The following is a 27,671-nucleotide window of genomic DNA, read 5'->3' as shown; positions in this document are numbered from 1 at the left end:
ACCATGGCAGGTCAGTGAGCTTTGGAGGCCATGGCAGAGCAGATAGTTCAGGGTGCCATGGCGGGTCACTGAGCTCGGGAAGCCATGGCGGAGCAGATAGTTCAGGGCACCATGGCGGGTCATTGAGCTCGGGAGGCCATGGCAGAGCAGACAGTTCAGGGGGCCATGGCGGGTCATTGAGCTCGGGAGGCCATGGCGGAGCAGACAGTTCGGGGGACACTTAGGGGACCACAGGCCAAAAAAGTCTCTGGAAGGCGCTCTTGAGGCATGGGCTCTGGAGGGAGCTCTTGAGGAGCCAGTGGAGACTCTGGGAGGCTGAGCGGAACCAGCGGAGACTCAGGTGAGGCGGCTATCTTGTCCGGGGGCTCGGGAGAGACCGCCATCTTGTCCGGGGGCTCGGGAGTGACCACCATCTTGGTTGGAGACTCAGGCTCGGTGGCCATCTTGGCCGGGGACTCAGGAACGGTGGCCATCTTGGCCAGGGACTCAGGAACGGCAGCCATCTTGGCCAGGGACTCAGGAACGGCAGCCATCTTGGCCAGGAACTCAGGAACGGAGGCTTGGGAGCAGACTCTGATGTGGCAGCCATCTTGGGTGCAGACTCTGGTGTGGCAGCCATCTTGGGTGCAGACTCTGGCGTGGCAGCCATCTTGGGTGCAGACTCTGGCGTGGCAGCCATCTTGTGAGCAGACTCTGACGTGGCAGCCATCTTGTGAGCTGACTCTGGAAGGGTGGCCATCTTGTGAGCAGACTCTGGGGTGGTGGCCTGAGGTACTGGGCTGAGGACCATCGTGGAGCTATGGAGGACTTGGAAACACGTGGGAGGCAAGAAGGGAGTGAGGTCGCTGGAGTGATATGTGGAGGGCACTGTTGGTGAGATGGGGTGATTGCAGGCTTCCAGATGGGAGGAGGATTACAATCCTCCACCATGACTTGGAACGAGGAACCACACAAATCGAGAACAAAATTTACAAAATCTGCTACGGGATGGTAGCAGTCATTTGGAGAAATCAACTGGAACAAATAATCATCCTTTAGTCCCATCTGGAAGCATGCGTTTATCATTTTATCACTCCATCTCACCAGATGGTAAACACTTAGAAACTCCTCCACATACTCCTCCAGCGAACGCTCACCTTGTTGCAGGTTCATTAGTTGGTCCTCAGCCCAGGTCATCTTGTTTTGGGTCCGGTGTTCTGTCACAACCGGGGTTGCAAACAAAACACTGATTTATTAATGCCAAGAAAACAAAAAGGCAAGGAGCAGACACAGACATCGAAACTTTAAGTGAGGAACAGAGGACTATTTAACACAGAAACATGGGAGTGGCAACCAAACGAGCAAACGAGGAGAAGTACAAATATGGGCAAGGACTAGACCAACTACACTAAACCAAAGGGGGAAACAAGGACTAAACCAAATGCACTAGAAACAAAGGGGGGAAAACACTAGGAAAAACAGAACAGGACATAATACTGACAGGTGGCTGTTTATGATATATTCTTTTTTAAATTCTACTTCTGCAATAATCTGTCTACCTTAGATCTGTATTCCAAAGTGTTCATGAATTACAACAATTTAAGTTTGGATAGAGTGCACTTTCACGCCTATTTTAAAAATGGGGGGTGACAGTTAAGGGGTTAACTAGTAATTTTTTAACAATTTTCTAAGGATCTGTTTCATTATATGCTATTTTTAAGATAATTTACGACAGATTGGTAAATTGTTAGCATATTGCTTACAATAAAATGAACATATCACTTATTAATCTTTTATAAACACATAGTCATGTTTTGTAATTAATTAGTTCATCATTAACTAATTACTTGTAAATTAACTTGTAATTGACTTGTAAATGAATTAACAAAACATACACAAATTGTTAGAATATCACTTATTAATCATTTGTGAATGTTTTGTAAATGATTATTTCATTATTAACTAATCACTTATAAAAGACATACAACTGAACATTATCATAAAGTGTTACCGTTTATTTTACTATGAAGTCAAGTCAAGTCAGTCAAATCACCTTTATTTGTATAGTGCTTTTAACAATACAGATTGTGTCAAAGCAGATTTTCAGTATTACATAGCAAAATAGTGAGTCAATTATGCAAAAGGACACCAGTAAACACACAATTTTCAGTTAAAGGCAGTTCATCAGTTCATCAAAACTCCATTAGTGACAGAAATGGAGAAAGTCTGGGGGCCAGTTCTATGCTAGCAAGACGAACAAGCAGTTTGTTCTACTTTGCAGCAAAGTCAGATTGTGCAGAGGACTCATCAGTGTAGCATCTCGGCTCGAATCAGACAATTCAGGAGACTCAATTAGAAGTTAAAACACTTCTACAGACTCAAATTCCACCAGAGGCCCAGCATGACAAGACTCCTGTCGTAAAATTTGTCATTTGACACCCTGGCGCCAGCCAGCTTGAAGCAAATAACCGAGTAGGAACTTGCAACATTAACACAAAAGGACACTTGTTGATAATCGCAAGGAAGGAGATTGTCAACTTTGAGGCAAATAACCAAGATTAATGGTCAAAAAAAAAAAAAAAAAAAAATACAGCAAGAACATTACATGAGTAAAGTCACTAGTAGAGTTTGTGCTTGGTGGGCTTCCCCACCCAGGACACTGAAATTTCTTCTATACCCTTTTGACCTTTTCGTTCCCCACCAAACACGTCCTTACATTCACAGTATGGTACAGAAAACTATATACACCTAAATGACTTATGAGCAACTCGTCATTTCTATGCATAGCTTCCCATCATTTATGTAACTCACACATTTGTCTATTATGTTTTAATCACTCGCTGTGTATGTCCCTTTTGAAAACTATTGAATCGTTTAATAGTTTATATTGGTGTTTGGTATGCCTGAGCTTTAAATTGCATTCTTGAAATGTTTCTATAATTCAATTATTTGTAAAATGTATTATAGTCTTGTTATAGAAATCACGTCCAAATTTGACTCTGCAAAGAGCGGGGAAATTGGGACCACAGGACTGATAAGATAACATTGTGATTTATGTTTTGGGAGGAGAAACCAGCAGTACCCTGACTTAGGACAATGTTTTAATTGGTCAAGACACCATTTGGGATGTGTCCAAAAGCTGAGTTTAAATACTCAGGACACCATCAAATCCTACTCTCTTACTCTTCGCCCTTCTTTGTGCCGCTGCATTTCGACGCTGCTGTTAGCGTTCATTGAACTAGAGACCTGCAATCCCGTGGGAGTACCGCGGGACCCAACGCAACAGAGTGCGGCGCGGGACGAAACTTGATGGGCAAGTGCGGGTGCGGGCGGGTAGAGACTCGTGTGTGTGCGGGATGCAGGAAAATAAAATGTTTTTTAATTTCTGCAGGTTTGCTGCATACACACACATTTAAACAAGTCATAGTCACACAGTATTTACACAAATAAGGCAAAGTATGTGCACAGAAAGCAGCTTTCACTCACCATGTGAGTATTAAACTAAGCCAGTTTATGTTAAAAACACCTATACGTTACAAAAACATGTCTGTGACGTTAAACAGCTGAGAAAGACAGCTTTATATTAGATCTGTGCATTAAGTGACAGCAGCTTAATATAGATCTATACTGCTGTTTACACTGTTAATATAACCCAATCTGTGTATGTGAATATCACTCACTGCTCTGGACATAACATAATGTCTGTAGCTCCAAAACATTTACATTTATATTTACATTTATTCATTTATTCAACTTACAATTGGGAATACAACAAGTGATTCATCCTAAGGAGGCAGATCAACATAGGAAGTGCTCAAAAATACCATATATCAGGCGTTGTTAGAAGAGTGCAGGCTAGAAGGAGAAGATCAAGAAAGAGGGGAAAAACAGGCTAGAAAGGGAGGATCAAGAAGAGAGGAGATTTATTTATTTATTTATTTATTTATTTTATTGAGTCACATAGTGTCGAAAAAGATGGGTTTTCAACAGTCTCTTGAAAGCTGTTAAGGAGTCTGCATTCCGGATAGGGGTGGGAAGATCATTCCACCAGGCAGGGACATTGAACGAGAATGTTCTGGACAGTGATTTAATACCTCTCTGTGGTGGTACAATGAGGCGTCTTTCACTAGAGGATCTCAGACTTCTGGAAGGAGTGTAGATGTGTAGTAGCGAATGGAGGTAGGCAGGTGATGATCCGGTGGCTGTCCTATATGCCAGCATCAGTGTCTTGAATTTGATGCGTGCTGTAACCGGTAGCCAGTGCAGTGATATGAAGAGAGGTGTGACATGGGCCTTTTTGGGCTCATTGAAGACCAGTCGTGCTGCTGCATTCTGAATCATTTGTAGAGGTTTGATTGTACATGCTGGAAGACCAGCTAAAACAGCATCAGGAATACCACCTACAGGAAAAATAATAAACATTATTACAGTTTATACAAAATACGGAGCCCCTTACGTCACCTGTAGAAGAAAAATAATTAATCCGTGGGGACGTATTTTTCATAGTATATATGAGACTATGCAACACTGACAAAACAGAGATTTAGCTTTATTTTCTATTAATCACCAATAGATTAGCTGCTAAAACACCACACGGTTATAATTGTAAAATAATCGCTAAAAAGAAGACTGTTTTGTAAGTTCAGATCATGGTACCAAAATAAAATAATAAGTGAAGAGCGCTGTTCAAACGGCTTTGCTTTTAATAATATTTTTCAAAATATAAAATTGCCTGAATTAAAAAAAAAGTTTTGGAGAGGAGAATGTAAAAAGCAATACAAAACAAATAATGCACAGGTTATGTTGTCATTCCTTTGCTCTTAAACTAAATGCAATGTAATAGCATGCATCTAACTCTGGGTGAAAAGCTTATCACAAATCGCCAAAATGAGTTATGTTAAGAATTAATAGTACACAAACACGTTTCCAAAACTGTAAAAGGTTATTATAAAATAAAGCATTCATTATAATAAATAGTTTACTGTCTTAAGTGCACTCATTTATTTAGTCTACAAATTAAAATAATAATTATAATAATTACTATTATTAGTATTATTTACGATGAGCATTGTCACAGAGCACCTTCTCCCAAAAACAGCGCATACTACTGTTTCAGCTATTAAAATAGTTCTGTTTTGTATGTAATGGCAAAGTGACTATATTTAATTTCCTTTTTTTTTATTAAGTTAATTTAGAAAAGAGGTTTGGAGCATTATTTTGTTCTTTAAATATAAGTTTTTAATTTTTAAAGTAACGATCAGGCAGCCAGCGGCAGACAGTGAGTTGATTGTTTTTGATCAATTTTGCCTTCTCAGATAATCACGACTTGCCTAAAATAAATATAGATATAGATATAGATATAAAAAGTTTAAATGTGCGTTATAGGACGTTAACTAACTGGTCGTTACTTTAAAAAACAAAAACTTATATTGAATGAACAAAAAATGCTCCAAACGTTTTTCTAAATTAACTTAATGAAAAACTAAACGAAATACAATCACTTTGTCTTTGCATGTAAAACTGAACTATTTTAATAGCTGAAACAGTAGTATAAGCTGTTTACGTCATAATACTTAAAATAGTAATTATTATTATTATTTTAATTTATAGGCTTAATAAATGAGTGCACAAATGTGTTTGTGTAGGCCTACTATTCATTTTTTTTTAGATTTTCATTTTTAGAAAATTCAGGCAATTTCATATTCTGATAAAATTTTATGAAATAAAGCAAAGCCATTTGAACAGCGCTCTTTACCATTTTATTTGGTGCGTTAAAGTTCCATGATCCGCACTTACAAAACAGCTAATCTGTTAGTGATTAATATAAAATAAAGCTAAAAACTCTGTTTTGTCAGTGTTGCATAGTCTTATATCCTACTATGAGAAATAAAGTTTAATAAATGCAATACAATGCATCCCGCACCTAAACAGGTGGCCTGGTTGAATTTGGGGGCGGGGTCACAAATCCGTGAGTACAGTTTACAAACCGTGGGAACGGATTGCTTAAGCGTGGGTACGGATTCAAAATCCAAGGGTACAGTTTACAAAATCTGAGAGCACGGATTGGAAATTCGTGGGTATGGTTTGTTAATCCGTGGGCACGACTTGTTAAACCGAGGGAACAGTTTAAGAATTTGTGAGTACGGTTTATAAACTGAGGGAACGAATTGCAAAACCGTCCCCACGGATTAATTATTTTTCTTCTACAGGTGAAGTAAGGGGCTCCGTATACAAAACATAATTTGTGTTTTAAAAACCTCCTTGCACATGCAGGCCCACGATGACACTGGCCCAGAGACACAGATCTGCTGCCCTCTACTGGTGACAGGGTTAAGACACAATTGCAGTTGTGAAAAACCTGTTATAATCGAATGCAAGTGAGATGAAAAAATATTATTATTGCACATTATAATATGCAAAATAGGGGAGACCGAGGCACAGCCTAACACTTTTTGACTTTCTCAGTTTGTGTAAATCCACATGGGGTTCAGAGTATATATTTTTTATTTTCATTAATTTCACACGTCTAGTACAAATATGTCCCTTTGTTTCATAATTACAGTGTGCACACGTTTTTCTTTATTTACCCCAAAAGAATGGAAGTGAAATGTGACAACATGCCCTGTACATTGTAATATCTGAGAGGAATGTTGTAACATGACCATATGACAGCTTAAAATGTTATCTGATCTGATGAAAAAATATACAAGACAAACTAAAATGTTTTGTCAATAAAATAAAATTAACTTTTTCAAATAAAATTTTTTAATCACTTTTTGAATCTAATTTTGGAGTTTGACAGTGAACACATTACAACAATGCTTGGGACGTCCCTGATCGCAACACGCAGCTATGCAGTATAGTTCAAAACAATGTGGGCAAATATAAACAAACACTATATAAAAGTAAACATTGTAAATTACATTGCTAATGTCATTGAATATAGTTCTACCAGAAAGACTCGGGAGAATTTATACTATACCGATTACATTTATGTAGAAGCTCAGCAAGCAATCCGGTTCTTTGGCGTAGGCCCCGTTCGTAACTCGCATTCCGAGGGTACGGAAACAGCAAGTCCCGCCTGAAGACGAAGGCGGGGGCGCCGCTAACCCCCCCGCAGAGTCAGGAAAGGGGCCAACTGGTGATGGTGAGGATTGAGGAGGACAATCTGAGGTCTTCGTGAAGAAGGGGATAGCCTGATTGATGGATGTGGTAATAGAGGGATGACCCAGCTTGGTAGAATAGAGGAGTTGGAGGAGAGATTCCATCTTGGTGGAGGTGGGGAGGATGGAGGTGCTGGAGCAACAGCATCTGCGAACTGAGACATGGTAAGCGCTACCCCTTAAAGCTACAGTAATGATATGATTGGAAGATGAGGAGGTAATTAGTGACGCGAACGATTGAGTCTTCCTGCCAGAACTTGCGCTAGCTTCATTTCTACCAGAAAGACTCGGGAGAATTTATACTATACCGATTACATTTATGTAGAAGCTCAGCAAGCAATCCGGTTCTTTGGCGTAGGCCCCGTTCGTAACTCGCATTCCGAGGGTACGGAAACAGCAAGTCCCGCCTGAAGACGAAGGCGGGGGCGCCGCTAACCCCCAAAGATAGGTGGACTTAAGGATCCACCAGAACGGGGCCCACCCCCAAAGGACGGTTTTAAAATTACCTTACGGTCGTGAATCCTGGGGTTCCTGGCTTAGATGGAGAAAGAAAGAGAAACAAATTAGATTTAGACGAGTGCCATTCATGGTTAACTTAAATGAACCACTAGCCGTTTTTTTTTTTTTTTTTTTTTTTTTTGGAAAATGAACATATGCTCCTGGTATCCTTGATTGCGACGTGAAACAGGGTAATCCTTTGATAGAACGCATGGACCACAGGCATATTTTGATAGAACACATGGGCCACAGGCCATCTTTTGATAGAACGCTTGGGCCACAGGCCATCTTTTGATAGAACACATGGGCCACAGGCCATCTTTTGATAGAACGCTTGGGCCACAGGCCATCTTTTGATAGAACGCTTGGGCCACAGGCCATCTTTTGATAGAACACATGGGCCACAGGCCATCTTTTGATAGAACACATGGGCCACAGGCCATCTTTTGATAGAACACATGGGCCACAGGCCATCTTTTGATAGAACGCTTGGGCCACAGGCCATCTTTTGATAGAACGCTTGGGCCACAGGCCATCTTTTGATAGAACACATGGGCCACAGGCCATCTTTTGATAGAACACATGGGCCACAGGCCATCTTTTGATAGAACACATGGGCCACAGGCCATCTTTTGATAGAACGCATGATTGAATACACAGCCCTCTTTTGATAGAACGCATGATTGAATACACAGCCCTCTTTTGATAGAACGCATGATTGAACACACAGCCCTCTTTTGGTAGAACGCATGATTGAATACACAGGCCATCTTTTGGTAGAACGCATGATTGAATACGCAGGCCGTCTTTTGTTAGAACGCATGAATAAATACACAGGCCGTCTTTGTATAGAACGCATGATTGAATACGCAGGCCGTCTTTTGGTAGAACGCATGAATAAATACACAGGCCATCTTTGGATAGAACGCATGATTGAATACACAGGCCATCTTCTGATAGAACGCATGGGCCACGGGCCGTCTTGATAGCTTTGGTATTTATAATTACGATAGCGCATGAAGGCAGCATAAGCTGCAGCCACTTGAACCTATAGCGTGTACAGCTGTTTGACAGACGTATAACCCGCAGGCCATCTTGCTTTAGTAGCTAGCCATGCAATTCGTGAGAGTGCCAACCGCTTTGGCAAAACACCACCACCAGTAGAAAAAAAATAGGATTTACCTAGATCGAGGCTGGAGAGCTTGCTGGGCTTCGAGGATGGAGGTACGGGAGCGATGGCATCGGTGAGCACCGCGGGTTCGTGTCGGCGCTCGGCTCTCTCCGGCTCGGGTTGGCGCGTGTAGCGCGAGCGCGCTGGCGATCAGAGCCTCATGCCGCCGCTTGAGCAGCTCGAGCTCACAGATTCGCCAGACTGGGCTCTAGCCGCTGCTTCTGTCTACCGCCGCCAGCGAGACGACGGTACATTGTTACGACTCCTGCACCACAAACACATCCGCAGAGGAGGAGAACCGCACTGTTCACGTTAAACTATGCCGACAGTCGTTTTTAATGAAGTAACCATGGTATCCGTGATAAATCCTGTCAGTTTGAGAGAGTTAACAGCTCCGCTCCTTGCAACTGCGGCTGGAATCCAGTTTCACGGCTGTGTGCTGGAGCAACAGCATCTGCGAACTGAGACATGGTAAGCGCTACCCCTTAAAGCTACAGTAATGATATGATTGGAAGATGAGGAGGTAATTAGTGACGCGAACGATTGAGTCTTCCTGCCAGAACTTGCGCTAGCTTCATTTCTAATAATAGTGAGGCACATTGTAACGCAGTGTCTCCTGATAGTTAGTAAAGCATTAAAAAACTAAGTTGATAAATAACAGACTGGAGATTAAAATAATAGCAGATTTGTCTAATTTTAAATGAATACTAAAATCTGAGATGAAAATTTTACTTCAGCCAGAAATGTACTTTTGCTATGGCAAATTACAGTGATATAACAAAAACATGTCTAAAACACAGTGGCTCAGCAGGGGGAAAGCCTGGATCCTCAGTTAGACAGCATGACACAGATGTCTCATCGACTGAATCTTCCAGAATTTCTAGCTGTGGCATGGCTATGTCAGTTGATGCAGCACAAGCTCTCCAGGTCTGTAGACATCACTCAACAATATTTACACCACTAGATCTCTACCGCGGCACTCTCATGAACACACATCTAAAATAGATGCAGAAGAGAAGAATTTGTTGAATAAAGTAATTATTTTTGTTTTCTTTGTGCACAAGAAGTATTCTTGTAGCTTCATAAATTTTTGGTTGAACCACTGATGTCACATGGACTATTTTATTGATATCCTTAGTAATTTTCTGGGCCTTGACCATGGTAGTACCCTTGCTGTCTATGCATGGTCAGAAAGCTCATGGATTTTATCCAAAGTATCTTAATTTGTGTTCTGAAGATGAAAAAAGGTCTTACGGGTTTGGAATGACACAAGGGTGAGTAATTAATGACAGAATTTTCATTTTTGAGTGAACTATCCCTTTAAGCATTGCAGGAAGCCTGCTGAAACGCCACTCTTGAAAGAAATCCAGTACTGGACCAACCAGGCAGCGGACTGCAGAAAGACACTTTAAAGCTTATCATTTTCTTGTGAGGAGAGGATAAAGTCGGAGGAAGGAGTCTCCATTCCCCAAGATTCAGTCCCTGTCTCGAAAGGAAGTCCTTCGAAAGGAAATGCTCCCACACTTAAAACACCCTGGGATGTAGACTGTTCTCAGTGAGTGCAGTCTGCCCTGGGCCCAAAGTAGGGTATAACATGAACAATGGCCATGAATGAAATCCCACTTTTTGATTTATATCTGGTCAATCATGTGACTGCCCAAACAGGTCAATTTATGTGCCATGTGAGATAAAAGCTCCCCCACAGGCCACAAGCCGGCTGGCTGGCCATTGAACACCCAGGCCAGGAATCCATCAAGATCATTCTTTGACAGCAGCGCATCACTATTGAGATACCCTGAGTTAAGAACTAGGGTTGTCTCCTCAAAACAAAGGTAACCAAAGCAGTCGTTTTGCTGAGTAAGACATGTCCTGGATGAGCCTTATTTGTTGATCCTGGATCAACATTACTGTCCAAAAATGCAGACTTAACCCAATCCCTACCCCTAAACCTAACCCTAACCATAATTTATTCCTAAAGTCAGAAGGAAATAATAGCTGATTAACAAGGGTGTAGAAGCACTTAACCCTGATTGTAAGCCTAAAACTGACATTTCCTGAAAAGTTATTTATGAATTCTGATTAGTTGATCGGAATGTTGTTCCAGGATCAGCAAAGGACATCACTGTGTTGGTTTTATATGGAGCATGCCCAGTGGAAATCTTCTGGGAGGCTTCTGCCATTAAACCCAAGAGCCTCTAAAATAGAGTTGTCCGATTCTTTAACAAATCATTCTTTTAAGTAACCAGCTGAGTTGGTTAACCAAATCGAACTGAATTGAACATTAGACTTGCATGCGCAACACTGACGTCCTACATCATCCCTTCCCTTCCGGGCTTCTGTGTACAACCAGTTGGCACAAGCTAGATTAATGTGATTATTACATTTCAAATATGGATATTTTTCTTACAAAACACATTGATTCATTACAGGAGACCTTTATTCACCCCTTGGAGCTGTGAATAGAACTTTTTATTATGGATGGATGCACTTTATCGGACTTGTTTTGGACTGATGAAGAGAAATACCATTCTAAAGCTTGGAAGTGCAAGGATAATTTTTTAATATAACTCAGATTGTATTCATCTGAAAGAAGGAAATCATATACACCTAGGATGCCTAGAGGGTGAGTAACTAATGGGATAATTTTAGTTTTTTTTGGGGTGAACTAGCATATCGTCTCAGGTTACGAATGTAACCCTGGTTCCCTGAGGGAACGAGACGCTGCGTCAGAAATGCTTTGGGGAACGCCATTGGCGAACCACGCTCTGAACGTAGTCTGTAACCAATCAGATGACAGGAGTGACGTCACCGGCGTGGTGACGTAAGCGACCAGGAAGTATAAAAGCACGTGCGTTGAAGACAGCGTCAGCCTCTGGAATGAAGCGAGTGCTGCAGGGATACGGGAATTATGGTCCTCGACTCAGCGTCTCGTTCCCTCAGGGAACCAGGGTTACATTCGTAACCTGAGACGTTCCCTTCCAGGAACTTCGAGCTGCGTCAGAAACGCTTTGGGGAACGAGATGTCCACGCCCCCAGAATTCCAAGTCCCTGCCTAGGGTCTGCTGGGACAAGGGTGGAAAGAGATGTGCCTGGGGAACGTGCCAGGACATGAAAAGTCTCCGCCTGGGGAACCGCCAGGACAAGGAGGGATAAGGTCTCTGCCTAGGGAGATTGCTAGGACAAGAGTGGTATTACACCTCTGTCTGGGGAAACAGCCAGAGCAAGAGGGATAAACTTCTTTGCTTAATAAGAGAATGACAATACACCTCTGCCTGGGAAACTGCCAGGATGAGAGCGATAAGGACTGCGCCTAGGAGAATGCTAGGACGTCAGTGGAAAATAAGTGCCTGGTAAACATGCCAGGACATGAGAAAAGTCTCCGCCTGGGGAACTGCCAGGACAAGGAGGGATAAAAGTTTCTGCCTAGGGAAATTGCTAGGAAAAGAGTGGTATTACACCTCTGTCTGGGGAAACTGCCAGAGCAAGAGGGATAAAATTCTTTTCTTAGTAAGAGAATGACAATACACCTCTGCCTGGGAAACTGCCAGGCTGATAGCGATAAGGACTGTGCCTAGGAGATTGCTAGGACGTCAGTGGGAAATAAGTGCCTGGTGAACCTGCCAGGACACGAAAAGGTCTCCGCCTGGGGAACTGCCAGGACAGGAGGGATAAAGTCTCTGCCTAGGGAAATTGCTAGGAGGCGAGTGGTATTACACCTCTGTCTGGGGAAGCTGCCAGAGCAAGAGGGAAAGAAATCTCTGCCTTGAGAGAGCTAGGGCAAGAGGATAGAAGGGCCAGGAGCGGCTCTGAGGTCAAGTTCATAGAACCTGACAAAAGTAAGTGGTGAGGACCAACCCGCAGCACTGCAGATGTCCTGAATTGGGACACCTACCAGCAGAGCTTTCGAGGCAGCCATGCCTCGAGTTGAGTGAGCCTTGACCCCCAAGGGTGATGGGAGGCCAGAGGACTCATAGGCAGTAGAAATGGCATCTACGATCCATCTACTGATAGTGGGTTGGACACATGCAATTATACTTCCGATGGTCGGGCTCCACGAATGGAGGAGGATAGAAGGCTTGGAGTGTAACCGGCTGTGGTACTGAGGAAGGGACCTTAGGGACATACCCCGCTCTAGGGTAGAGAAAGGCTTTGGCCAGACCGGGCGCAAAGTCGAGATAAGAAGGGGCCACCGAAAGGACCTGTAGGTCCCCGACTCTCTTGAGAGAGGTAAGTGCAAGAAGCAAGGCTGTCTTGATAGTAAGCAAACGATCTGAGATCTCCTCTATAGGCTCGAATGGAGGCCTACAGAGGGCTTCAAGCACCACAGCGAGATCCCATGGAGGGACCCTAGGTTTAACTCGAGGTCTCAACCTGAGTGCACCACGAAGGAAACATATGACCATGGGTTCCTACCCACTGAAAGGCCACCAAGAGGGACGTGGTAGGCTGATAACGCCGCCACATAAACCTTCAAGGTGGAGTGGGCTAACCCTGCAGAAAAGCGAGACTGCAGGAACTCCAGTACTGTACCAATTGGGCAGTGAACTGGGTCTAATTGCCATTCTCTACACCATGTGGTGAACAAATTCCACTTGAGGCCATATAGTTTCCTTGTAGAGGGAGCTCTAGATTGGTCTCAACAACCTCAGACCGCTCCCCAACCGGTGAGGGACTCATCTGTCGCTACCAATACCGGGCCCTGAGACAGAAACCAAGGTTTCTTCCACATGCCTTAGCACGTAGGCATCGCCATGTGACCTTGATCGTGCGGAATGGGTTCCCCCTCGGGGAAAACCCTTTGGTTTTGAGCCACCACTGTAGCGGTCTCATGTGGAGCAGTCCAAAAGGTATCACGTTGGATGCAGCTGCCATGAGACCTAACAGTACCTGAAACTGTTTCACAGTGTGTGAGAGGCCTAGCTTGACCACATTGGCTGCAGTGAGGATCGACTTGATCCGAGCAGGTGACATACGTGCCTGCATCGTGGTTGAATCCCATACGACACCTAGATAAGTGGTCCTCTGTAATGGAGAAAGCACACTTTTCTTGGTGTTGAGTCTCAACCCCAGCTCTTTCACGTGAGCGAGAACAACATCTCGATGTTGAGCCGCTAGCTGTTCTGTGCTGGCTAAAATCAGCCAGTTGTCTATATAATTGAGTATGCGGATGCCCTAGAGTCGCAAAGGAGCCAGAGCAGCATCTACACACTTTGTAAACGACCGGGGTGAGAGTGCTAGGCCGAAAGGAAGAACTCTGTATTGGTAAGCTTCGCCCCTGAAAGCGAACCTCAGAAACTTCCTGTGCTGGCAAAGGATGGAGACGTGAAAATAAGCGTCTTTTAGATCTATCGTGACAAACCAGTCCTCGGACCTGATTTGATACACGACTTGACTGACAGTTAACATTCTGAACTTCAGTTTTCTGACTGAGCGGTTCAATCGTCTGAGATCTAGAATGGGCCGCAGCCCTCCATCCTCAGTCCGGCTGTAGAACCCAGACTCTCTTTCTTGAAGAGGGACCACCTCGATGGCCTCCTTCCTCAGAAGAGAAATTACTTCCTGTTCCATTACCAGACCCTGCTTGGGGCTCACAAGAGTAGGAAATACCCCGCTGAAAGGTGGCGGCGGAGCGCCGAACTGGATATAATAACCTTTCTCTACAGTACGCAGGACCCATGAAGACACATTCAGCAGTAGTTTCCACGCTGCCAGAAAGTGTATTAAGGGAACCAGCCTCTCGAGACTGGTTTCTGGTATTATTTGAGATATTAATTCGGTGACCTGTAACAGCTGACTGGCAGGAGACACCTGAACTAACTGCTCTAGGGACCCCCGTAGAGGTGGTGAACCCGCTGGTTCCGCTACGATGTCAGGCGGAGAAACCAGAAAAGGCTTGCGGGAGACTGCCGCGCCCTGTAGCACTGGCAGGGTTAGCTGACAGATCTCCTGAGGGCCCCGAGGAGGAACCATGTACTGTGGTGAACCCCATTCCTCCCCGAGAGGGGCTGCCCTCAGTGGCCCTGGGCCATAAAGGTCAGGGCCTCTTAGCCAAGGACCTCTTAGACTGCAGCACGACCCTCAGATCGGGCCTTGTCTTCGAAGCCCCCGGCTTGGAATGTTGCTGACCCCGCCCTCTTGGTCTTTCTGGAGGGGTACGGGATGCAACGCTCCTCTTTTGCGCCTCTCTGTGTGAGGAGCTGGTACACAGCTGGGGCTGCTCCAGTCCAGGTATTGCTGGAATGCCGCCGCTTGTTTACGAGCCTCCTGTATCTGTTGATGACTGAATCGACCGAGTCACCAAACAGACCAGAAGGCTGAAGCGGGGCGTCCAGGAGGAGGACCCTGTCCTTCTCTTTCATGTCGGACAGGGTCAGCCACAGATGTCTCTCCGCCGCCACAAGGGCTGCCATAGACCGCCAAACAGCGCGGGCAGTCTCCTTGGTGGCGCAGAGAGCCTAATCTGCTGTACGGCGCAACTCCGAGATGTTAACCTCCTCATCGTCATCTAATTCCTTGAGCAGGTCGGCCTGGTAAGCTTGCAAGATAGACATTGTGTGCAAGCAAGCACCGGCCTGACCTGCAGCCGTGTACCCCTTACCCAACAAGCCGGAAGTTGTCTTAAGAGGCTTGGAGGCTAAGGACGGAGCCTTCAAGGACAATGCCAGGTCGGGTGACAGATAGCTGGCCAGCGTCTGTTCAACCCGTGGCATCGCCTTGTAGCAGCACTCATCCACCGCTCCCACATTACCGTAGAAATCAGAAGAGGGGATGAATAAGCGGGCTGAAAATAGTTTTCCCGACAGCTCACTCTGGAGATCGGGGAAAAACAGAAGGCTCCATCTTGGAGGTGATGGTTTGGTCTGCAGAAAGCATTTGTCAAGTTTGCTTTTCTGCGGTTCATGATGTTGCTCGGCGGGCCAGCTGATGTTTAGCTTTGCAACCGCATGAGTCACCACCTTCAAGAGCTCCTCATACTGCGAGGATCGGGGGAGCGGTTGAATACTTTCGGCAACGCTCTCCACATCAACCTCCTCAGAGGAAAGTAGGAGAAGAGTTGACGCCTCTTCCTGGAGGGAAGGAACCGCAGTGCGGGCTTCCTCATCCAGTAAGAGGTCTACCGATCTGCTAGGTGAGGAGGGAGATAGGGGTTCACCCGTCTCCATTCCCTCTAACAGATCGAGTTGCGAACCCCACAAGTGCAGCTGCCGCTCCGCCTTGGCGGAAGCGGGGCCAGACCCGCGAGGAACGCTGGTGAAGGCTCCCTCCTCGAAGAGAGCCTTCAGAGAGCGAAGCACCCGCAGTGGAAGACGCTCACACTGCGGGCAACCAGCTCCCTCGAGGGCTGACTGTGCATGCTCCGCTCCCAGGCAGACTACACACAGACTGTGTGTATCCCCACCAACAATGAAACATTGGCAGGGAGGAACACACCGTCTGTGTGGCCGCTCAACTGCTCTATAATCAAACTTTCCCCCTTTTTTGGTTGCCATAATCGCTCAAAATAAAGTTGTGCAAACTGGCACAGAAAACAGCAGATTATGCAACAGATAGACCAACATATAGCGCTTCGCTGAATGACAAAAGCTGACGCTGTCTTCAACGCACATGCTTTTATACTTCCTGGTCGCTTACGTCACCACGCCGGTTTGTTACAGACTACGTTCAGAGCGTGGTTCGCCAATGGCGTTCTCAAAAGCGTTTCTGACGCGGCTCGAAGTTCCCGGAAGGGAACGCATTTTTGTGTTCTTAACTTAAATTAGCGAAATAATCTTCAATATGCATTCACACAAATAACTTTCTAATAACTTGTACCCCCCAGAAAAAAATTATTTTACCTCACCAAGAGCACACTTTTGAAGTTCAGTCTTAGACACTTAAGTGGGTGAGAACAATGTTTAACGATGTTTAACTATTAAATCCTTGGACTGTACTAAAATTAGTCAGTCATTGAGGTAACTTAGTATATGAATGTCCTGGAGTTGCAACTGAGCCAAGTATGCATTCCTTTGTAAGGGTGTGAGATGAAGGGAGAAATCTGAAACTGTCACACGTCACCCTCTAAAGCAAACCTGAAGAACCTCCTGTGTTTGAGAATTTGATTTGATACACAATTTGTTTGAGTTTTAACATCTTGAATCTTTATCTCTGCAGAGTGAGATTCAGGAATCATAAATTCAGGGCTGGACACATCAATGCACGACCCCCAGTTTCTAAGAGGTGGAGCTTGGGCAATGACAATGAACTTCTCTGCTCTGCTGTTGAACAGTATTCTGGGTGTCAAATAAGCATGTAGCACTCACTGTGAAATGATCAGCATCATTACTGTGGGCGGCAGTTGTATCGTACTTGTATCTGTCAGCTGGGAAATAAATAAATGTATTTAGGTGTAAGTTATTACCTTTTAGCCTGATGGTTAAACCTTTTTTTCTTCTAGAGATATTGCATTTAAACATGTCTTGAATATGGTCTAAACGTGTTTCAATGGGTGGTACATTTTAAGAACTTGGCATTGAGACTGATCAGCGTTGGAGCTAAATGTTGCAGGAAAGTGGATCTTGAGGGCCAGAGTTGAAAACTTTTGATTTACAGTAGGTGTTATATAATGCCAGACTTTAAATGCCCACAGAGAAAAATGAACTTTAGACAGATATAACAACAATAATAAATGACACTGTAACAGCATTTAACAAACATCAACCAACAAAAATGTACAATGCCACAACAAATCTGATCACTTGGTGAATATGTAGAGGGCTGCACATGCACCAGAGTGCCTTGTGTGTGCCTTTCAAATGCATAATTTATCACCCTTGCTATTAATATTTCATAAATTTATGGCAAATTAATTAAAAATTAATTCCTATAAATAATTGCCAGAGGTTTGCAGTGATTGATCTGTACTGAATCTGCAGCAAATCGTTGCCGACAAGAAACGGTTTGATGCTACTAACAAATCTTTGGTGAATATTTGTCAGTGCTGGCAGACAGTTATGGCAAAGCTGTAGTATTGGACAATCCACTAGTTCATGAAAACCTCAATATGCAAGCAATATGGCTGCCCACTGCTCCGGTTGTTTGTCACCATACTTGGCCACATGTCACATCCTTTCTTTCCTTCTTAAAGGGATAGTTCGCCCATTTAAGACATGAAGTTGTATGCAATCCTTACCAGCACTATAGTGTATACACACTGACCCACTCTGTGGTCACCTCCCTGGTCAGAGTTCTGGCTGATGGAAGTTTTTCAAAAAAGTAGTCCCGGTCAGTTTCCGGGGCCTCAAAACTGTGCGTTTTTAACGTGAAAAAAATATATGCGTTTCAAAGCTTGATTAATTTACATCACAAAAAACACTCCAGACAAAATTCATACCTCAGTTTTAATCGGCACTATTTTCTTTCCATTTCTATCAATGCGCACGTTACGATCAGTTGTTGATAGCGCGACTCGCTGACAACATGTCTGACTACGAAACTTCTGATGATGAAACCAATTTTAGCACAATGTCAGACGGAACAGATGATGATGAAAGTAATTTTAGCACAACGCCAAAGGGATACCTTTATGAACCGGAGTATACCGATGCCGAACTTCAGCAGATGGAGATAGTGCAGGAAGAGAGAGAGCGAGAGGACAGAGATGAAGTTGTCCAAGTTGATGCTGGGCCCACAGCTGTAGCAAGAACCAGGATGAACGACAAATGGTGGTGCACTTGTTCACATTGTCAAGTTATGCCAACAGAGGTTGAAAGCTATTGCTGCCACGAATGGGAACTCATAATGCCACAGATGCAAAACCTATCGATTGATGAAGAGGCCAATGCAGTGTCTGTCTGCATTACATCCAATGATGTTTTCCCTGCAATGCTAAATGCTGGTGTCCTGGAGACGTTCTTCTACGTACCTAAAATCAATTGGAATAAGCGACCCAAACCAGCTGGACTTGACGGTCAGATGTCTGCAGAGTAAGTGTGATCTCTCATGTTGCTTTGTAGTTTTTTTATTTCAGAATTCGACAACTTCACGTTGTCTTTACCAGTTGGCTATAGAATAGCCTATCTGACTGCATTATTATGTGATGTTTTATTAACAAGTTTCGGGAGGAGCTTGCACAGATAATTAACACGGTCAATTCACCCTTAGCAATCAGCACAGAAAAAATCCCTATAAATAACACAACAATCCTACCTTCATCATCTCTTGTCTTGTCAACGCCCCTCCTCCACCCCGTCTCCTCACCTTCAGCCCATAGGGGGGGAGCGCTTATAGGGTTTGGGCCAGTGCTGAGCTCGGACCCCTCCCCCCGGGCGGGGGAGAGCCACGGGCTCGGGAATGACTACCGAGCTCGAGGCCCTCTCCCGGACAGCACGCCAAATATGCACAACCTTTCGCTCAGTTCATTATCTGTAGGAGGGAACTCGTGAATATTATTTTATTGAGTGGACAGTAATAAAATTATTAATAAATTATTAATAATTTTATTACTGAGTTGACACCAAATGTAACTAACCTACATCAACCACTGAAATACTGTCTTTATAACCAAATGTATCTGCCAATTCATTTCACAATTGATGCTCAGGGTTTGATGGATACTAGAATTATTGCAATTATCTATAGGCTATGCATTTCATTCTTACCTCCAGTGTTTCTCCAGACAAATCTTCAGCAGTCATTTTGTTGATTCTGTATAAAGCCCTCAATGCTGTCGTCCAGATTTGAAAAATAACTACAAAGATAAGTACTGTTTTCTACTTTTCATAAAATATGTACCAGCTTATATTGTGTTGTTTGTTTGCTCTTTTAGACAGTACAGGCTTGTTGCCTATCGCATGGTGACAGAATGGTCCCTAAAAGGAGACAAGCTCGGCAAAGGCCACAGATGTGTTCTTCCCTCATGTGTGGTGGACCTCATAAGAACAAAATATCCATCACCAAATGGACAGTATCAAGGGTTCAAGGAGTCAGAGGAAGCAGAGATTTTGTTTTAGATGTGTCAAAGAAAAATGTTTTCTTGAACAGTATAATATTCAAATAATACATTTTCACATATGTACATGTTGTATGAAAACAGAAATAAACCCTGTGAATGTTTAATTCCTTTCATCCCTGTTGATTATAAGTTATTTTCAGAAGCAGGATGTGTGATGTGCCACCAAGTTATCTTTGTTTGGCTTTGGAGTGGGTGCAATGTTGGCCGGCAGGTTGATTGGAGGATGTATCTGGAACACCTTGTCTCCTAGTGTGACATTTTTGTCAAGCCACCGTAAAATTACCTGCTGCACCAAGTCTTTCCGGAAGTCTTGTTTTGTTGGCTCATACAGTTTCCTTACAACCTACTGATTGGATTGCCTTGAATGGAAGACGTTGTATTTATCTTTTCCTGTAAATTAGAAGAAGAAATGGATCACTAAAACAGTATTCCCAAATAAAGAAATTGGCCAACAGCATGGCCAAAACAGTGTAACGTGTGAAAGATATGATTATCCACTATAATGTTTCCTAGAAATAATGCCCGGTGGTTGGAAAGAGTAAAGTAATTCATTGGTTTTCTCTTTTGAATTTAAAACCTCTAAAGGTCTAACCCAGTGATAGCATGGCATGACAGGGTGGTTTATACAGTATTCCAATATATATAGATGATAAGTGTTTTGAAACTAGCAATACATGTATTATGACTTCAATATAGTCCGTTTGTACAGTCATTTCATTCAAGAACAGAATGTTGTTCAATAGTAACCATCTGTGTTAGTACAGTTGTAACAGATGTTGTTGAATAGTAATATTTGGAATATAACCCTCAAGTGACATACAGTGGTCTGTTGATAATATTTAAATTTGTGTGCTGTTACAAGTTGAAAGGGAGAGGGGGGTATTTGGGTTGAGGTGACAGTTGATACAGGTTGTTTGGTCAGAACAGTGATGGCCAAGATTTTCGGAAATTCTCGGTGCTGCAGCAGCACAGTGGATAGTTAAAAAAGAGTAAAGAATTATAACAATATAATATAAACATATACAATATAAACAATGAATAAACAATCAATAAACAATATTAAATTGAGTCCTTGGCGTGTGTGTGTGGTCTACAAGGGTAAATAAAGTTGTTTCTCATAAAGACATGTGCAAGGGACACCCATGACTGCAAAGCTGTGGTTGATGCCAAAATGCAATGCACAGCAAAAGAAAGATAAATGGACATGGTCATGTCAATGTAATGGTAGAATCTCAGATAGAATATTTGAGTCTTCAAACCTGAGGAGGTGTTGATAGGCCAATTGTGGGAAACAATGGGGGTTCCAGAGTGACCTACCCCCTGTGGTGGTGGTTGAATGACTGGAGATCAAAATTAGGGTAGGGGGAAGTGCCGACCATTACACTTGGCCACCTGGAAATTTACTCAGAAAACTTATTTTGCTAAAACTATGGAAAGTTACCAGTTCTGATCAGTGGTAATGGCCATGATGTGCTGTATCTGCCATACTCACCCAACTCAGTGCTGTCATGCTGACGGCCAACATTGTGGTTGTGATCCAAGACGCTTAGTTGGATCCTGGCCTGCATGGTGACATATGAGTAGTGCCGTCTCTTCTCTGCATACTTGAGCATAGAGCTATAAAAAAACCTCAAGCACCCCTGACGAAAAAAAATATTTTATATGACATTTTCTACTTCACATATCAAAGACATGACATTTTATGTCTGCAAAATTATTTCTAATGCTGAGGGTAAAAAAATATTTATTTGCCTTATTGGAAAACTTGCTAATGCACATTTATTTTAGCAAAGGACAAATGCAACATCATATACGCATTTTCCTTCAAGTGGGGCCCTGATTCCCTGTCAAAAGTCAAATAGCCGCCATTTTTTTTCTCCTTTGCTGCTCCTCAGAAAGGTCTTCATGGTAGCACTGGTACTCCTGGCCATCATCTTCCCAGCAGTGGATGCCACACACATGATGCAAGATAGAGGTCCACCGGCATCTCAATTCATATTGTTTTTGTTTGTTGACACTGTTTAGCAAATTACACAAGGCAATGAAAATCCGTTCATCCAATGATGAACACCGGCTATTAGATTACTATCACAATTGTTGGCAAGCGGCAGTTGTGATTTAAAAATCTAGAACAGATGTGGAGAGGTGAAAAACATCTAAAAATTGCATTATAAAGTAAAATGAGTCTTATGACATCAGGTTATAGAATAAACTAAACTCCACCTTCTCATCTCCACCACAAGAGCTGCACGACCACCAGAAGTGATTTCCCAGAGACTTGACCCATGGCTGCAAGTCCAGGTTATCTATTTTCTTTGCTGCTGCACTTGCCTTCTTTTTTACGCCTACATTTTTGTAAAAAAAAAAAAAAGGGGGGGGGGGAGACCCTGATGATTAATTTATGAGAAATTGATGGGGAAGTCTACAACAGCTTCCTTTACTTGTAATTCTATATGCACAAGTTACCCAACTGACCAGCAGACGATCCAGTCCCCTCCGGAAACCAACAGCCTCCATCACGGGTGAACTTGAAGCCTCTGATACCTTTGTTGAAAATAGAGGCAGAACAGAAAGACGTGCAGAAAAGGCACACAAAATCATAAAATGATGACACTATAAAAGAGGCGAAATTACTACATTTTAAAATAGAATTTATTTTACCTGGATTAGATCAGACATGATGATCTTTTTTGTTGAGTCATCCATAAAGCTGTAGGTAGTGTAATTAGCACTGTAGCCTGGAGAATCAGATCTGGAATATTAAAAAAGGGAAGTTCCTTGTAAGACGCTTGAAAATGATGTAATTGTCATAACATAAGTGCACAATCTCAGTCATACAATACCCAAAACATAAATTGTACCTCGTATCGCCTCAAGTGTCTGTGTGTCCACCTGCACATACAGTGTCCTGAAGCTCTGACAAAATTGACTCTTGCATGTCAGTGTACGCCTGATGAACCACAGGTATCAGATAAGTAGATTGGAGTGAATAGTATGACATCATTTTTGGCAGTTGTAAATTGATGAGATCAGCCCATTCTTGAATTTCTGTCTGTGTGGTTCCGGTAAAAATAATGGCTGCTGAAGATACCAGGTTAATCTCTGGCATTCCACGGATCTCAGGACAAGATCGCCACACTCCCTTATATTGATTCAGGCATGTCCATTCCACCTTGATCATGGATCCATTACTCACTGTGGTCTTCTCATCAATGGCTACACTGCAAGTGTGACAAGTTGTAAAAAGTTCCATAAGGGCTGACTCGTTCACAGTCCACTTTCTCTCTGACCAGTTGCCTTGCTGGTCTGCTGTCACACTCACATCTGAGGAAGATGACGTAGAGCCACTCAGTGGAAGAAATGTGCTGTCATCAGCTGCTTCTATGGAACTCAAACTTGTATCCAGTGTCTCAGATGCAACGGCAGAGCTTGGGCACATTGACTTTGAATGAAGAAAAACATAGAGAAGTCAAATTGAAGTGTTTGTGTTGACTTACTGAATGTCGGTCACAAACATGGCTGATAGGTGCATGCACTGTGTTTATTTTAAATAATGTGTACTTTGTGGATGTGTACTTTGTCAGGATTATGATGTGCCAAAAAGATGGAAATGTGTGCTTACCTGCGACTTTTTCCAAGTGCGGTAGGGCTGTATAAGTGCCAGAGGTTGATGGCCTTGTTCCTCGAATTGCTTCAGCAGGGCTTGTGAGAATCAAGGTCAATTTTTTTTTCTCCGAACACTTCTGAGGTGTTGACTGTGGGAGTCCAGAAAACACTTCATATTCGGGGTCACCACTGCTAGCCTCTGTCGGTGCTGTTTCAGCCATAGTGGGTGCAGACATGCGTACCTTGGTAAACACAAGATCAAATCAAATGTTATTGATTGCAACACAAAACCTCAATTGTGTGTGTGTTCAATGGGGAACCCTGGTCCTCGAGGGCCGCAGTCCTCTAAGTTTTTCATACAACCCTGCTTCACAACACCTGACTCAAATCAAATGGATCCAACAGCCAATGAAGTTCTGCACAATCACTAGTTAATTTGAATCAGGTGTGTTTGCGCAGGGAAACATGGAAACTTTGCAGGATGAGGGCCAAGGTTCCCCACCCCTGGTCTAAGAGCTGCAGGAATGTAGCTCACGGGGACCGGAGTTGGAGATCCATGGTTTAGACCTACCTGAATGTGACTTCAAGCACACTTATAAACACGATGATACAGACACACGTTCCGCATAGTTACAGACAATAACAGCAATAGCGAAGCATCACATTTTGTTGTGTTATATAGATTCAATTCAATTCATTAGTAAAGACATTTGCAGATTTTCTTACCACATAGACAGTCGATTATTGTCGATGCTATCATTTCCCGGTTAGCATATTCTCAGTGTAGCCTAAAAACTGACGTTAGCTTCAAAATAAACCTCTCTTATGCGACATAAAGTTAGAAAATAGAGCTTACCCGTGCTTTCTTGAAAAACTTCCAGCGGCCAGAACTCTGACCAGGAAGGTGACCACAGAGTGGGTCAGTGTGTATACATTATAGTGCTGGTAAGGATTGCATACAACTTCATGTCTAAAATGGGCAAACTATCCTTTTAAACTGCACTTTGGTTCATCACAACTCGCCGTTCAGTGGATTGTTTATTGATGTTGTAACCCTGCTGTTGGTGAGTTGGTCAAGTCAAGTCAAGTCAAGTCATTGGAGGAATTTGCCATATCACTATATTTTTTGTAAGACTCTGATGAGAGTGCTCTTCATAAGCCTGACTATATTTAAGTAGATGTCCCTACTTCTTCGTCATTGCTTTCATTGTCCTTCTGTGGGAGCAATTTGGAAAAGAATTCAAAATATTACAACACCAGAGAAGCGTCATCCTGATAATCCAAAACTGATACTGATAATCTTATTGCGATTATAGTTCCCTTCCGGGAACTCTACACTGCGTCCTGAGACACTTTGGGGAACGCCATTGGCGGGCCGCACTCTGAGTCATGTCCAACGTCCAATGAGAAACGGGAGTGACGTCACAGGCACGGTGACGTCATCGACCAGGAAGTATATAAGCACGTGCGTTTGAAGCTGGCGTCAGCTTTTGTCATTCAGCGAGAGCGCTCTGTGTCTTTGTCTGTCTGGTTTTACTGCTGTTTTTTCGTGCCAAATTGCACCACTTTTATTTGAGCAGTATGCCAAAAGGGGGAAAACGATCTTTTAAAGCAAAAAGAGCGGTTGAGCAGCCACATAGAAAGTGTGTCCCTCCCTGCCAACGTTTCATTGTTGGTGGGGATACACACGATCTATGTGTAGTCTGCTTGGGAGCGGAGCATGCTAGGTCAGCCCTTGAGGGGGTTGGCTGCCCGCAGTGCGAGCGAATGCCGCTGCGGTTGCTCCGTTCCCGGAAAGCCCTCTTTGAGGAGGGGGCTTTCACTAGCGTTCCCCGTGGGTCTGGCCCCGCTTCCGCTGAGGCGGAGCGGCAGCTGCACTCATGGGGTTCGCAGGTAGATCTGCTGGAGGGAGTTGAGACGGGTGATCCCCTATCTCTCTCCTCACCCAGCGGATCGTATGACCTCCTCTTGGATGAGGAAGCCCGCACTGCGGTTCCTTCCCTCCAAGAGGAGGAGTCAGCGCTCCTTCTGTCTTCCTCCGAGGAGGTTGATGTTGAGAGCGTTGACACCCCACAACCGCCCCCCCATTCACCCCAATACGAGGAGCTAGTGGAGGTGCTGACTAGCGCGGTGGCCAAGCTTAACATCAGTTGGCCACCAGCACAAGATCATGAACCGCAGGGAAGCAGGCTCGATGAGCGCTTCCTGCGGGCAAAGCCAGCACCTCCCAAACGGAGCCTTCCTTTTTTCCCCGATCTCCACAAAGAGATCAGGAGATCGTGGGAAAAACCGTATTCCTCGCGTCTCTTCTCCCCCACCTCTGATTACTACGGTAATGTGGGGGGGATGGAGGAATACGGTTACAGGGCGATGCCCCAGGTCGAGCAGACACTAGCGAGCTATCTGTCTCCCGGCCTGGCATCGTCCCTGAAGGCTCCGTCCTTACCCACCAGGCCACTAAAGATCACGTCTGGTCTGATGGGTAAGGCATATGCGGCAGCAGGTCAGGCTGGTGGTTGCCTACACACCATGTCTGTGCTCCAGGCATACCAGGCCGACCTGCTGAAGGAGTTTAGTGACGGTGAGGAAGTGAGCGTCACAGAGATGCGCAGGACCGCAGACCTGGCGCTCCGCGCCACCAAGGAGACCGCCCGTGCCATTGGGCGGTCTATGGCAGCCTTGGTGGCCGCGGAGAGGCATCTCTGGTTGACCCTGTCCGACATGAAGGAGAAGGACAGGGTCACGCTCCTGGACGCCCCCCTGCAGCCCTTTGGCCTCTTTGGTGACTCTGTGGACACTGTTGTCAGCAGACACCAGGAGGCCCCCAGGCAGGCAGCGGCGTTCCAGCGGTTTCTTCCTCGCCGCACTTACTCCTCTGGGGCTGCTGGACGGGAGCAGCCCCAGCCGCAAGCTAGCTCCTCGCACCGGGATGCACAGAAAAGGAGTGTTGCTACCCGCACCCCTCCGGCTAAGCCTAGAGGGCGGGCTCAGCAACACTCCAAGCCGGGGTCCTCTAAGACTAGGCCGGACCTGAGGGTCGTCCTACAGTCTAAGAGGACCGCGGCTAAATGGCCCTGATGGTCGTGGCCCAGGGCCAATGAGGGCAGCCCCTCTCGAAGACTTAGGTGCTTCACCGCCTCTGAGGAGTACGGTGACCACCTCTCTTCGGGGCCCTCAGGAGATTCGTCAGCTAACCCTGCCGGTGTTACAGGGCGCGGCAGTCTCCCGCGAACATCATTCTCTGGTCCTTCCGCCCGGAATCGTAGCGGAACCAGAAAGTTCGCCACCCCCACGGGGGTCTCTAGAGCGCTCACTTCAGGTGCATCCTGCCAGTTCGCTGCTACAGGTCACCAAGTTAGCTCCTCTAATAAATCCAGAGACCAGCCTCTCGAGGCTGGCTTCTGGATTTATTTGAGGAACTAATTCGGTGACCTGTAACAGCGCACTGGCAGGATGCACCTGAACTAGTTTCTCTGAGGACCCCCGTAGGGGTTGCGAACTCTCCAGGTCCGCTACGTTTCCGGGCGGAAGGGCTAGAGAATACTGTTTGCGGGAGATTGCCACGCCCTGTAACACTGGCAGGGTTAGCTGACAGATCTCCTGAGGGCCCCGAGGGGGTTTGGTGACCATAACCTGTGATGCAACGCAAACCCCCTCGAGAGGGGCTGCCCTCATCGGCCCTGAGACACAACCGTCAGGGCCGTTTAGCCGAGGACCTCTTAGATTGGAGGACGACCCTCAGGTCAGGCCTCTTCTTAGAGGCCCCCGACTTAGCCCTCTAGGCTTCGCCGGAGGAGCGCGAGCGGCAACGCTCTGCTTTTGTGCCTCTCTATATGAGGAGCTCATACACGGCTGAGGCTGCTCCCGTCCAGCAGCCTCAGAAGAGTAAACACGGCGAGGAAGGTACGTCTTGAACGCAGCCGCCTGCTTGTGGGCCTCCTAGTGCCTAGCGACAACTGTGTCAACTGAGGCACCGAAGAGGCCAGCGGGCTGCAGGGGAGCGTCCAAGAGCGTGGCCCTGTCCTTTTCTTTTAGATCGGACAGGGTCAGCCACAGGTGCCTCTCCGCGACCATGGAACGCCCAACAGCGCGGGCGGTCTCCCTGGTGGCGCGGAGAGCGAAATCTGCCGTGCGGCGCATGTCAGTGACATTTACTTCCTCGCCGTCGCTTAACTCTTTTAGCAGGTCGGCTTGGTAGGCTTGTAGGACTGCCATGGTGTGAAGGCAAGCCCCAGCCTGACCTGCTGCCGTGTACACCTTGCCC

The 27,671-nt window shown here is 45.0% G+C and overlaps 1 protein-coding gene across 1 annotated transcript in view; it reads right to left on the bottom strand.

Moving 5' to 3' along the window:
• The window catches only part of LOC141332868 (solute carrier organic anion transporter family member 1C1-like), a 55,653-nt gene that overhangs the window by 22,178 nt on the left and 5,804 nt on the right, over positions 1 to 27,671 (bottom strand). The gene's annotated exons all lie outside the window — the stretch shown is intronic.

The sequence above is a fragment of the Garra rufa genome, chromosome 4 (assembly GCF_049309525.1).
Source record: "Garra rufa chromosome 4, GarRuf1.0, whole genome shotgun sequence".
In the NCBI taxonomy this organism is placed as follows: Eukaryota; Metazoa; Chordata; class Actinopteri; order Cypriniformes; family Cyprinidae; genus Garra; species Garra rufa.
This window is presented reverse-complemented; position numbering and strand designations above follow the sequence as displayed.